Here is a 14,183-nt window from a genome sequence, read left to right as displayed (position 1 = left end):
GAATGGGAGAAATAGATTTACAAAAATAATAGCATGTTCTACTATGCTACTTTCAATAACACAGACTATACATAGAAGATCACTAATGAAAAAGATTCAATCTTTACTTTTTTACAAATACAAAAACATCATATCTTCAAGATATAAAATATGTTACACCACCAACAACATATTTTTTTCTTATGCAAAATTCATTGTTATTAATAATTATGTGTATTTCCTAAAAATTGTTAATAAATTTAAAAACAAAGACTCAAATTGTTTTCATTGATGAAAAAGGATGAAAGCACAAATCAATAGAAAAAAGAAACCTGAAATTTTTACAAATATAATGGGGGGAAAGCATTACATTTATTTTTTTTTTTTACTGTTATTGTAAAAATGATTTATAGAGGGGTTACAGTTACATAATCCAAGTAAAGACTACATTTTTTCATACAGTGCCTGTGTATCTGATTTATAAAGTTGGTCTAAGAAGAAATCAAAAGGCATATTAAAATATCATGTCAAAAAATGCAACTGCTAAAATAAAATATTAAAACATATGAGTTTCAAAAACATGGTAAGAGTAAAAATTTATAACCATGACTGCATACTTAATAACAGAATTCTCAAAGTAAATTTATATTTGGAAAATTACCTTTAACAAACTCACCTTTGTAATAGCTGAGATTTGTTTCATGCTGAAAGAATCATTAACACCTACAATATCTACAAAAGTTTCAAAAATTAGCTGGGAGCAAATGGTTTACACCTGTAATCCTAAACTACTCTGGATGCTGAGATCTGAGGATGGCATTTCGAAGCCAACCCCAACTTCAGGCAGAAAAAAATGCATGAGAATCTTTTTATAGGGGGTTGGGGGGTGGGGGAAAGGGGTTGTTGCCCTGAGGCCTAAACTGAAGGCCTGGGTGCTGTCCCTGAGCTTTTTTGCTCAAGGCTAGAACACTACCACCTAAACCACAGCTCCATGTCCACTTCTGAGTTCCATGAACTTTACTGATCAAGCTAATTTCAAACCACAATCCTCAAATCTCAGTCTTCTGAATAGCTAGGATTACAAGTGACCCACTGGAATGTAAGGCTCTTATCTCCAACAAACAATCAAAAAGCTGATAGTGAAGATCTGGCTCAACCTTGAGGGACAAAGCTAAAGAATAGCACCAGTGCTGGCACAAAAATTAAAACAAGTGACAAGGTTGGGAAAACCACCTAAAGAGATTCAAAGAGAAAAATGGACAACCTGAACACTGAATTTACCCAGATCCCCTCACAACTGAGTGACAGTGGTTAAACAATGATGTCATTCTTAGCAGCAGCAGCCTGGAGATCCAGGGACTGTGGGACAGCCTATGCTAATAATTATCTTACTGATTGTCATAATAATATAAATGAATATTATTATTAAAATGTGCTGTCTCACATAACCAATACCAGCAGCACATGTGTGTTTAAATTTAAATTTTACTCTAATTATAAATTATACATTTCAGTTGCATTCAATACAGTTCAACTGCTTAATAGCCATATGTAACTAATGACAGCTGTACTAGACAGATCAGATATAGGCATTGTCATTGTAGAACATTTTTTAGAAAATATTGGCCTAATTTACAGAGGTACAGAATGTCCACCTAAGGGATGATAGGAGTAGAACACAATTTAATATGTGACAATTGACACATGTATGCTTCTGGTAGGGTCTTTTCACTACTCACAGCCCATAGGTGGACTGAAAATTTTGTATGAACAAAGAATAATGGGAAATGTTAAAAGAGGTGACACTATATGGAAAATGAACTGGATAAATTATGGGTGGGGATGGGAGAGAAAGACTGGGAAAGGGTGACAGAAAAGGAAACATGGTTCACAGAGAATTGTACTCATTATTCATTATCTGATTCGAGTAACTGTAACCCCTCTATATATCAACTCAACAATATCAATAAAATATTATAAAAAGATATAGTGTATTCATTAACTGCTTGTTAAATATCAAGTCCTTTGCATAACTACTTAAAGACAATAAAAAACAAACAAATGTAGTGAAAACAGGGGTTATACTGTAGGGGAGGGATACACTCATAACCTTGCCCATGTAATTATAACCCCTCTGTATGGTATTTTCACAATAAAAAATAGTTAAAACTAAAAAAAAGAAAATGAAAACAGGCAAATATATCTATGTAATTGCATAAAATATGCATTTTTTTCCTGGCAGAAACAAATGTTCCACTATCCCTAGAAATATTAATTTGATCTTTCAGTGTTCCCGATAAAGATTCATATCTTTCCAACTCTCTGGGTAGATATACCTTGTAACAACACTGGAGACTTTTAGTATGTGTGCATGTATGTGTGTGCACTTTTGTGTGCATACGGGTGTGAAGGGAGACATGGGGCAATGGGGAAAGGTGAGGATGGAAAGAGACACTGAAATGAATGTAAAGAGGGACTGTGTGTTTAGGTATGGAAGCCAGAAGGAAGGGAGAGGACAGGAGATGGCAATAGTGGTATTGTAACTGAAATACAGTATATGAACGTCATCAGTATAAAACATCAGAAGTAAATAGCAGGGAAAAAATATCCAGTGGTAAGTATGAGCAAATAAATTGTATGCATGTATGTATGGAGGTTTAAAAATGAACTCCTTTGGAAAGGAAGATGAGAGGGAGATGAGAGGAAATGGGAGACGAAGAGGGAATGAGGATTCATAAAATCTAGTTTCTCTAATCTTACAAGATGCAATTTCACAGTATGACCATTAGAGGGCACATCTGACACTGCTCACACAAAGCCCCCTATAAGAAATACTAGGGTGGAAATATTACTATGTCTGCTGTCACTAGTGACATCCACTGGAACGCTGAACAGAGCAACAGCCCCAAACCTAAACTCGCAGTTAAGTAGCTTCTCCTAGCAGGATGGATTTGGGAGTGAAAGTCTCTGCCCTTGCTGATTCTGAGACTGGAAGCCTGGCATTGCCTCTATCCCTGCATTCTGTATGACACCAAAGCTGTCTCTAAAGAAAGGAGTTGTGTCCCCCGTGTGTGTCCTTATGGAGATTGACCTGCAAGGAGGAAATGAATGTTAAGAATGCAGTCATAACATCAATGCATGTCCTAAAACTTAAGACAATTGAGGAAAGAGGTTGTTTGGGAAAGATGGGAAAGAATGATGAAAAGGGTGATATTGAATAAGATGCATTGTGTTCATAAACTACATTATTGAATGGCAACTCACTTGTACAACTACTTAGAGGTAATTTTAAAAAGAGAGGAAGTATAGTGAAGAGTGACTTCCCTATCACCAATGTCATTAGAAGAAAACATTCCAAGACACTCTTTCTCTAGCCTTCTTCACAGGCAACAGCCTGTAAGGACATGACAAGAATGTGAATCATCAGGACAGTCAGGAATCTTGGATTTACCCAACTTCTAGAAAATTAATCCCAGTTGATTAATAAACCTTTCTCCAGGTATTTTGGCTCCTTATTGCACACAAGGCAAACTAATATACCAAAAAGCAGCACTGCGTGAGCAGGATCAGCCTTAGGAGTTGACTTTGGGACACAGAGTCCCTAACATTGTGATTCTCCATCCTGAAGTTTTGACCTTGGTAAGAAAGGACTATTGAAGCTCCAGACGCAGTGTGTCTACATTGAGCATGACTGTAACCTTGTGAATGAAGATATTTTCCTGTTTGGTTATCTGAACAGGATGACATTCACTAAATAGCCTGCTTGACCAGTATTGATTTTTGTTCTCACACTTAGATATCAGTGAACAAGTTTTGTGGTTCTTATATCCAGCTTTCTGCCCTGCTTCCCAGGATGTGGGTGATCAGCAAGATGATTAACAGCATCCTACACAGAAACCAAGTTTTCTCATTCTGGGAGAGAGGGGATGCTGCCTGTTTGTTTCCCTTTGTAAACAGGAGCTTGAATCCTAGGATCTCTGCCAGGCTTTTGTGGCATACATAGAATCTAGGATCATGATATTAGAGGGGGTCATGTCTGTCCATATGAAAGTTTTTGACCATTTCTTTTCTTTCTTTATTTTTTGTCAGTCTGCGAGCTTGAACTCTGTGCCTGGTGGGCACTGTCCCTGAGATTTTCAGGTCAAGGCTAGAGATCTACCACTTTGAGCCACAGCGCCACTTCTTGACCATTTCCTATATTACTTTTTAAAGTGTAATCATACCTGTCATTGATAACACTTGATCTAGGTTTCTTACAATAAAGTCATTAAGTGCAGGTCAGAAAGGTGAGGGAAGGAGGGGAGACCCTGCAGATATGCAGCCCTGAAGGGATCTTATGCATATACCATATGGGAAGTGAGAGGGAGCTGCAGTATCAGTGCTGTCCCCAGCAGGTCCCCAGAATCCTCTGCAATGAGCAGGTCACTCTTAAAAGACACAGATTTAGTCCTGAGCTTCATGATGCTCAGGCTTAGAGTGAGCAAGGGCTACATGGTGACATGCACATTGTTCATTAGAGAATTTTCTCAGTGTCATAATTCAAAATGATGACTTACACAATTAAAATTATGTTTATTAATGTACTAATTTAACAGGTAATTTACCACATATAAATAATACATGTATAACTTCTGCATTCATTTGTGATGTGCTCCTCTATGTTCTGCTAAGAAGGGACTCCAGTGGATTTAAGGCTCTGTCCTGAGGACCCTGCTGACTTTTCACATTATTCCAGCCCCTTAGAATCAGTGATAAAAGCCCTGGACCATCCTTTCACAGGGTCAGCCCTGCTCTGAAGGCTGAGTCTCTCAGAATTTCACCTTAGTCCCAGACATCATTCAGGTTCATGGCCCAGACTATAAGCACTTTCTTTTCCTGGATGTATTTTCTTCTTCCAGAAAGATTCATGAAAATGTCTGCTGGTTTTCCCCTCCAGCGTGGTCTTCAGCCTCATCTCCCAGGCAGATAGCTCCATCTGTCATAACCCATGGCCATGTACGCCTGCCCACAACTCTGATTTGAGGCTAGTATTCGAACTCTTCCATATATTCCAGTACCTGAAGTCTGTGTGGACTTGAAGTTCACAAGCCACATGTCCACACTTGCTTAAGTGAGTCCTGGAGCATGGATCATGGGAATTTAAAGTGCTATCCTCAGAGCCTGGTTTCTTCTAACCATAAAAGAGTAGAGCCTCTCAGGATCTCTCTTCCTCATCCAGTTAATATGTCCCCTATAATGTACTAGGTAGTCTTCACATCTGCAAAATAGCTAGTTGCCTTCTCCTTGTTTTCTTTAGTATCAGCTTTGTCCCAAAGTGCATAGTTGAGAGAGCAAATCTCCCTGACAAAGGCAGTAGGAGATACACAGTGACCATATGATATGATTCGAAGTAAAATTTCAGAGGAGTGGCAGGGTTGTGTAAACCTGTAAACAGGATTATACATCATTTTCTTTTTTAATTTTTGTTGGTCATGGGACTTGAACTCTGGGCCTGGGTGCTGTCCCTCAGCTCTTCAGCTCAAGGCGAGCGCTCTACCACTTGAGCTACAGTGCCACTTCCGGTTTTCTGGTGGTTCATTGGAGAGAGGAGTCTCACGGTCTCTCCTGCCCTGGCTGGCTTTGAACCGAGATCCTCAGATCTCAGCCTCCTGAGTAGCTAGGATTACAGGCATGAGCCACCAGCGCCCGGCTTACATCATTTTCAAAAGAAGAAAGAAGAGCATTGTAGAAAACTTCTTGAAACAGTTATGCTAGCATGTAGTGCAGTGAGCGCTAATGTTTAAGAAGGTGGAGGTGATGAAATAACTACTCTCGTGGCATTCTTGTAATGAATGGTTTTGAAGAGGCCCCTGAGTGGCCAATGATTTGCCCATGGGCTACTGCAGCAGAGCAGTGTTATCTTTATGCATCACTGTCTTGGCTTTGTTAAGTTCCATGAGACTACTCTGCTCATCATTTCCAATTCTGACATTGTGCACAATGGGATGAAGTCAGTCCACATGCTAATCTCCATGTGGGGAAAACACCTTCATGTCACTCTAGCTTCACTGTCTGCGGTCACTTGTCCTTGATTCTCTGTGTTGAAGATGTTCTCTCCACACTGTATGGATCTACTTCCTGTCACCAACTTTGGCCTTGTTGCATTGTATCCATTCTGTACCTGGATCACACAGACTAAACATAGTAAAAACTGCTTTCCTGTTGGTCACTGGTAGCTCATGCCTATAATGCTAGTTACACAAGATGCTGAAATATGAAGATTGTTATTTGAAGCCAACATTGGTAAAACAAATCGTTTAAATAGGGATACAGGTGGACCCATTGTAACAACGAGACGTACAAGTTGTTATGTCCAAAACAAACTTTACTTTGGTAGAGGGGGAGGAGGGTTGGGTGGAGGGGTTGGGGGAGGATGGGATGGGAAGGGGAAACAAAGGAGAAGGCTACAATGCTTGATAAGAAATGTACTCATTATCTTGCCCATGTAATTGTAACTCCTCTGTACAGTATTTTCACAATAAAAAAAAAAACATAAAGAATCTATGAGACTCTTTTAAAAAATTTTACTGTCAAGATGAGGAACACTGGGGTTACAATTATATATGTAAAGTAGGAAGTACATTTCTTGTGATAAACTTATCTCCAGGTAAACACCAAAAACCTGGAATTGAAGCTGTGGCTTCTGTTCCTTGAGAGCAAAAGCTTAGGGACTGATTTCAAGCGCCAGGCAGAGCACACAAAATACTGCTTTACTTAGGACCTAAAAGATATGGATGTTGGTTCAGAGGACACTCCAGCTTCTCAGAAGGAAGTGTTTCCAGTAATTAAGAAAGAACACACACATAACCTAAAAAGCTTAGTAAATATCTGGCACAGAAATGCATGATGCACACAAAACTAGATGAGGAGACATGTCTTTTCCTAAGTATTAACAGGAAATGTCTCATGTGAACTATCCTTGAAGGAGGCAATGCTTAAGTTTAAGAGCCTTCAGAATAGAAGGAGGGCAGCCATTCATAAACAGTGCCCAGGGCACCAATGCAAAGACCAGTGGACAGTCCATAAAACTCAGAGCATTTTACTTTATTGCATATATTTTATCTTATCTTCCATTAAACATTTTGAAATGTATCCCTCTCCTGCTGCTTACCCTGGCTTACAAGCCAAACTGGCTCCAATGGCACCTCCAACACCTGGCCCATAGCAGATTTTTGCAATGCTTGATAAGAAATGTATGCATTATCCGCCCATGTAATTGTAACCCCTCTTTACAATATGTTCACAAAAATAAAATTAAATTAAATTAAAAAAAAAAGAAAGTTAATATAGCTTTTGAAGATTTCTGGAAAGATTTTGTAAAGAAAAAAATAGTCATTAAAATTTTAAGATAAGTTTTATTGCCAAAATATAATTTTCTCTGAAGTACAATATGATGTTTAGGCATGTTCACATATTTTACAATGACTAAAACAGCATAATTAACACATTCGTTCATTACATTAAACATTGATTTCTTGTAGTCAAAGAATTTCTTGTTCAGTTAATCAAACCTTTTAGTAAAAATGTTATTTCAAGTGACATGTTAACATTTTTTCTACTTTCTTTTGCAAAAATACTTTACAGAGGGGTTACAGTTACAGGACCAAGGTAATGAGTACATTTCCTATGGCGCATTGTTGCCTCCTCCTTTGTTTTTCCCCTACCATCCCTTCCCTCCCACCTCCACAACTACTCTCCCGCCCCCCCACAAAAGTTGTAAATTTTGTTTTTAACATAGTGTCTTGTATATCTCACTGTTACAATGGGTCAACCTGTATCTCTATTTAAGAATATTTTTTTCCCCTACCCGAATTACAGAAGAGTATATAGAAGATGCAAGGCTAATACAAAATACCTTGTGAAAAAGATTTTGGAAAAATAATATTATATGATAAAGTCATTAAAAATTTTAAAACAATTACTGATTACCACAGTATAATCTAATTTGAAGTACAATATAATTTTTGTATTTGCACACATTGTGCAATGATCTAAAGGAGTTAATTAACAAGTTAGTTCACCACTTAAATATTTTTTTTGTATAGTGAACTTTTTTCTTCAGGAAATTAGATCTTTATAACAACTTATTTTTACTCATGTCTCAACAATACATCCAACATTACAATCTAACTATCAGAAAAATTAATCTCTTTTTCATGCTGAATATCACATTAATTATTATTATTCCTCAATGATACTCTCAGACCACTTTTGGAAGTTGAATGGAATCATGAATTTGTTATTAACTTAAAAAACATAAAGACAAAATAATAAAAATTTTGTACCTCCATTTTGGAAGGTTTGGATCTAACATTTTTTTTGCTTCATCTTCTCAAAATAAACTACTCTCTTATTATTTTTCATTTCTTATTGTTATTTTAAAGGTGATGTGCAAAGTGATTACAGTTACATAAGACAGGTAATAAGTACATTAATTTTTTAACAGTGTCACCCCTTCCCCAATTTTCTACCTTTTCTTCCTCCTGATCCTTGCCCCAAAAGTTGTGTAGTTCATTTTCAACAGTGTCTAGTGAGTGTAACTGCTGCATTTGTTGACCATTTGTCCCACAAATCCTATGTCACCCCTTACTCTCTTCAAAATAAAACAAAACAAAATTTATATACAAGACAAGGGTACAGAAAACAAAAACAGCCAGAAAGGAGATAAAAATAAAAAGCAAAACACAAAAGAAATAAACCATAATTTTAAATGATCCTATGTATACATCCATTGAGCCTTTTTTTGTGAAAATATTGTACAGAGGGTTACAATCACATGGGCAAGGTAATGAGTACATTTCTTATCAAGCATTGTTGCCTCCTCCTTTGTTTCACCTTCTGGTCCCTTCCCATCTACCCACACCGCTCCCCATCCCCCCGAAGTTCCCCAGCCACCCCCCCCCTGGCCAAAGTTGTAATATTCTTTTTTTGCCATAACGTCTTGTACATTTCATTTTTGCAATGGGTCCACCTGTATCCTTACTTAAACAATTTGTTTTTTTTCCCTTCCCCTCTACAAATTATATCAACATAAATACAGTGAAAATAGGGGTTATGCCATGGGGGAGGGACATACAAAGCAACAAAGAAATCATCTTATAAGTATGTTAGAAACAATCACAAGAAAGAAAAAAGACATTTGAATCCTATCTTGGGGTTCATTTCACCTAACATCAACTTATCTGACCGTTTCTGCTTGTCTCAGACATATACTAGATATTGCAAATAAGGGAATCCATGGGACCTATGTTTCATTGGGCCTGGCATACTTCACTTAAAATAATTTTTTCCAAGTCTTTCCATTTCCTAACAAATGGGGCAATGTCATTCTTTCTGATGGAGGCATAGAATTCCATTGTGTATATAACCAAGTTTTCTTGATGGATTCATCTTTTGAGGGGCATCTGGGAAGGTTCCATATCTTAGTTATGATAAATAATGCTGCTTATACATAGTTGTGCTGGTAGCTTTAGTAAGGTCTTGCTTGTGAGCATTCGGGTAAATGCCTAAAAGTGGGGTTGCTGGGTCATAGGGGAGCTCTATGTGGAGTCTTTTGAGAAACCTCCATAATACTTTCCAAAGTGATTAAACAAGTTTAGACTCCCACCAACAGTGCATTAAGGTTCCCTTCTGTCCACAATCCCTCCAGCATCTGTTGTTATTAGAGTTCTTGCCTCTTCAGTAAATGGTGCTGACAAAATTGGTTAATCACTTGTAGAAAACTAAAGCTAGATCCTTGTATATCACCCTGAACCAAAGTATCTCCAATTGGATCAAAGACCGTGGAGTCAAAGCAGACACTCTGAAAACATTACAGGATGGAATAGAAGAAACTCTAGGTCTCCTGGGTACAGGCTGAAATTTTCTTAAAAGAGAAGACCCAGAAACACAAGAAATCAAAGAAAGTTTGGACAAATAAGACTGCACGAAATTGCAGAGTTTCTGCATAGCAAAGGACATAGCTAGCCAAGATCAATAGAAAGCCCACGGATTGGGAGAAGATCTTCACTAGCCATACAACGGACAAGGGTCTCATATCTAAAATATACTTAGAACTCAAAAAATGAAATGCCCCAATAATAAATCCTCAAAGAAACAACTTCCCAATAAATAAGTGGGCTAAAGACATAAAATAGAAAGTTCTCTGAAGAGGAAAGAAGGATGGCCAATAGACACTGTTCTTTTTCTTTTCTTACACTGTTGCACCCATCTGGCTATTTGCATAGTACTCCCTAAGGAGGACCTTCTTTTCTAAGTCTGAAATAAAGGCTCAGCTATGATCTTGCCTTGACTTGTCTAGACTGCTCATTTCACTCCAAAAAATGAAGTCCTTGTCTCAGCTTCTGTGGCTGTTAATGCTTTGGATCCCTGGTAAGGGCAAAAGGAAGTGAGGAGTCAGAGAGGATGGGAGGGTGAGCTCTCTTGGACCAGTGGTAATTGATCCATGTGTTAGATGTTCCTGGTAGGGCAATGAGCTTTAGGTCTGAGAGAGTGAGGAACAGTCCAGAAAGATCTAGAACCTGTGCTTGAGTGAAGACTGTGCTAGGTGGGAATACTGCTATTGACTCTTAGAGACACTTTTGTGCTTCAAGAATATCTCTTTTGATACTTAGTATTTTAAATTAAAAATCAAATCATGAAAATGAAAAGAGGAAACATATCTAAATAAAAGTAATGCATGCATGGCTCTCTATGTTTATATATAAACTTGCACTCTGTCTTATTCTAATTTCAGGATCCAGTGGAGATGTTGTGATGACCCAGACTCCAAGGTCCCTGCCTGTCACCCTGGGAGAGCCAGCCTCCATCTCCTGCAGGTCTAGTCAGAGCCTTCTGCATAGCAATGGAAACACCTATTTGCATTGGTTCCTGCAGAAGCCAGGCCAGTCTCCACATCAACTGATCTACTTGATTTCTAAACTAGCATCTGGGGTCCCAGACAGATTCAGTGGCAGTGGATCAGGCACAGATTGACCATCAGCAGCGTGGAAGCTGAGGATGTTGGAGTTTATTACTGTTTACAAGGGACACATCTTCCTCCCACAGTGATACAGCCTTGAACAAAAACCTCCCATCTGGCTGGGTGAGCTGCCCTCATGGCTGGCTGGTCGGGGGAGCCGCCCAGCAGATTGTGTGAGCCTGCCTAGGAAGATGTTGAGTTCAATATAAGAGTGACTCTTAGTAGAGATGAAGAGTATATGACAATACAACAAAATGTAATCTATAACAACCAGGAGAATAATTACCTGAATATAAAGAACAGATAAACCATTAGGTATTTATTGAAAAATGCAATTTTCTCTTCAGTAATACTATAGCCAACCAGTAATGTAAAAACCAAATGTCCTCTGTGATGAAATGTATAATACTTCCTTTCAGCACACGCTAGCCTATAACTTTTGCCATGCTTTCTGTTCAGAACCTGGAAGCCCAGTTGTGCCTTTTCTAGCTTCTGCTCTGTGTGTTCATCAAACCCTGCCTGACCATCAAGCCATCACCAGATTTTGATCAGTGTCTCTTGGCTGGATCAACCTGGGGAAGATACAAAACTACACTAAGCACAGTAATCTCTGCCTTCTATGTCCTGGGGCTCTAGCTCTACTTAAGAGAATGGTATGTGATGAAACACTGTAATATGCATCTATTGAGATAACCATGTGGTTCTTACCCTTGCTCCTGTTGATGTGATGAATTATGTTAATTGATTTGCGTATATTGAACCAGGTTTTCATCCCTGAAATGAATCCTGTTTGATCATGGTGTATGATTTTTTGGATGAATTGTTGAAGTCGATTGGCCAAAATTTTGTTGAGGAGTTTTGGATCAATGTTCATCAAAGAAATGGGTCTATAGTTCTCTTTCTTTGATGAGTCCCTGCCTGGTTTTGGGATGAGGGTTATGATGGCTTCATAGAATGTGTTCAGTAGGGAACTTTCTCTTTCAATTTCATTGAAGAGTTGGAGGAGTATTGGTGTGAGCTCTGCTTTGCAGGCCTTATAGAATTGAAAACCCAGAAATGAACCTACAGACTTATAGCCACCTAATCTTCAATAAGGGAGCTAAAAAAAATAGAATGGAAGAAAGACAGCCTCTTCAGTAAATGGTCCTGGCAAAATTGGTTAACAACTTGTAGAAAACTAAAGCTAGATCCTTATATATCACCCTGCACCAGAATCAACTCCAAGTGGATCAAAGACCCCAGAGTCAAAGCAGACACTCTGAAAACATTACAGGATGGAATAGGAGAAACCCTAGGTCTCCTTGGCACAGTTCTAAATTTTCTTAATAGAGACCCAGAAACACAACAAATCAAAGAAAGGTTGGACAAATGGGATTGCATGAAATTGCAGAGCTTCTGCATGGCAAAGGACATAGCTAGAAAGATCAATACAACGCCCAAAGATAGGGAGAAGATCTTCACTAGCCATACAACAGACAAGGGTCTCATATTTAAAATATACTTTGAACTCAACAAATTAAATCCCCCAACAACAAATCTTCAAAGAAACAACTGTCCAATAAATAAGTGGGCTAAAGACTTAAAGAAAAACTTCTCTGAAGAAGAAAGAAGGATGGCCAATAGATACATGAGGAAATGCTCAATCTCCCTAGACATAAAAGAAATGCAAATCAAAACAACATTAAGATACCACCTCACCCCAGTTAGAATGGCAAAAATCAAGAGCTCTAATAACAACAGATGCTGGAGGGGATGTGGACAGTAGGGAACCTTACTGCATTGTTGGTGGGAGTGTAAACTTGTGCAACCACTTTGGAAAGTAGTATGGAGGTTTCTCAAAAGACTCCACATAGAGTTCCCCTATGACCCGGCAATCCCACTTTTGGGCATTTACCCAATTGTTCACAAACAAGACCACACTAAACCTACCAGCACGGCTATGTTAATTGCAGCATGATTTACCATAGCTAAGATATGGAACCAATCCAGATGCCCCTCAGTAAATGAGTGGATGAAGAATATCTGGTATATATACACAATGGAAACCCCAGGAAACATAATACTAAGAAAAGTAATCCAGAGCCAAAGAAACATAAACTGCATGTTTTCCCTCATTTTTCTTATTTATTTTTTTGTTGTGAAAATACTGTACAGAGGGGTTACAATTACTTGGGCAAGATAATGAGTTAATTTCTTATCAAGCATTGTAGGCTTCTCCTTTGTTTCCCCTTTCCATCCCTTCCCATCCTCCCCTGGACCCTCCCACCCATTGTCCTCCCTCCCACCACCAAAAATAACGACTTGTACATCTCATTGTTGCAATGGGTCCACCTGTATCCCTATTTAAATGATTTGTTTTTTCTCTTCCCCTCCACAAATTATACCAACATCAAATACAGTGAAAGCAGGGATTATACCATGGGGGAGAGACATACAAAGCAACAAAGAAATATTCTTATAAATGTGTTAGAAACAATTGCATGAAACAAAAAAAAAATTTGAATACATATCTCAGGGTTCATTTACCTAACATCAACTTATCTGACCGTTTCTGCTTGTCTCAGACATATACTAGTTATTGCAAATAAGGGAAACAATGGGACCTATGTCTCTTTGGGTCTGGCTTACCTCATTTAATATAATTTTTTCCAAGTCTTTCCATTTCCTAACAAATAGGGCAATGTCATTCTTTCTGATGGACGCATAGAGTTCAAATGTGTATATAAATACTACAGTTTCTTGTTCCATTCATCCACCGAGGGGCATCAGAATTTATTTATATGGTCCTGCTGATGGCTTTAGTGTGACCTGGTTTTTGGTCATTTGAATAGATGTCCAGAAATGGGGTTGCTTGCTATTTTCCTTAAAGGCAGGTTTATATGTCCCAATTTTAATTTTGCATATCGAGTTATTTCAAAATCAGTACAAAGAAGCAGTGGATTTTAGCTACCAAAGAAGTGGATACAGTGTTCACTGCAGGAAACTCCATCCACACCACCTAGTGATAATGAAAGATAAATCCAGGTCACACTGGGCCTGTGAGTCTGGCCCAGGTACTCAATCTATGCCTCTGGGTGAAGTCTTCCAGACAAATTAGCCCTTCTATATTTCCTGGTACCTCAACCTCTAGATAATTTCCAGCTTTGAGGGTCTTCTTCCTGCAAATGTCAGTCATCCTCAATATAAAACATCCATTTGCTCCTGG

The 14,183-nt window shown here is 38.4% G+C and overlaps 1 pseudogene; it reads left to right on the top strand.

The window, feature by feature from the left end:
- The window catches only part of LOC122116688, a 247,471-nt pseudogene extending 236,378 nt beyond the window's left edge, over nt 1-11,093 (top strand).
- The last annotated feature ends 3,090 nt before the right edge of the window (nt 11,094-14,183 follow it).

The sequence above is a fragment of the Dipodomys spectabilis genome, unplaced genomic scaffold, assembly GCF_019054845.1.
Source record: "Dipodomys spectabilis isolate Male_0828 unplaced genomic scaffold, ASM1905484v1 ptg000137l, whole genome shotgun sequence".
Classification (NCBI taxonomy): Eukaryota; Metazoa; Chordata; class Mammalia; order Rodentia; family Heteromyidae; genus Dipodomys; species Dipodomys spectabilis.
Note: the sequence above shows the minus strand (reverse complement) of the source record. Positions and strands in the feature narration are given on the sequence as shown.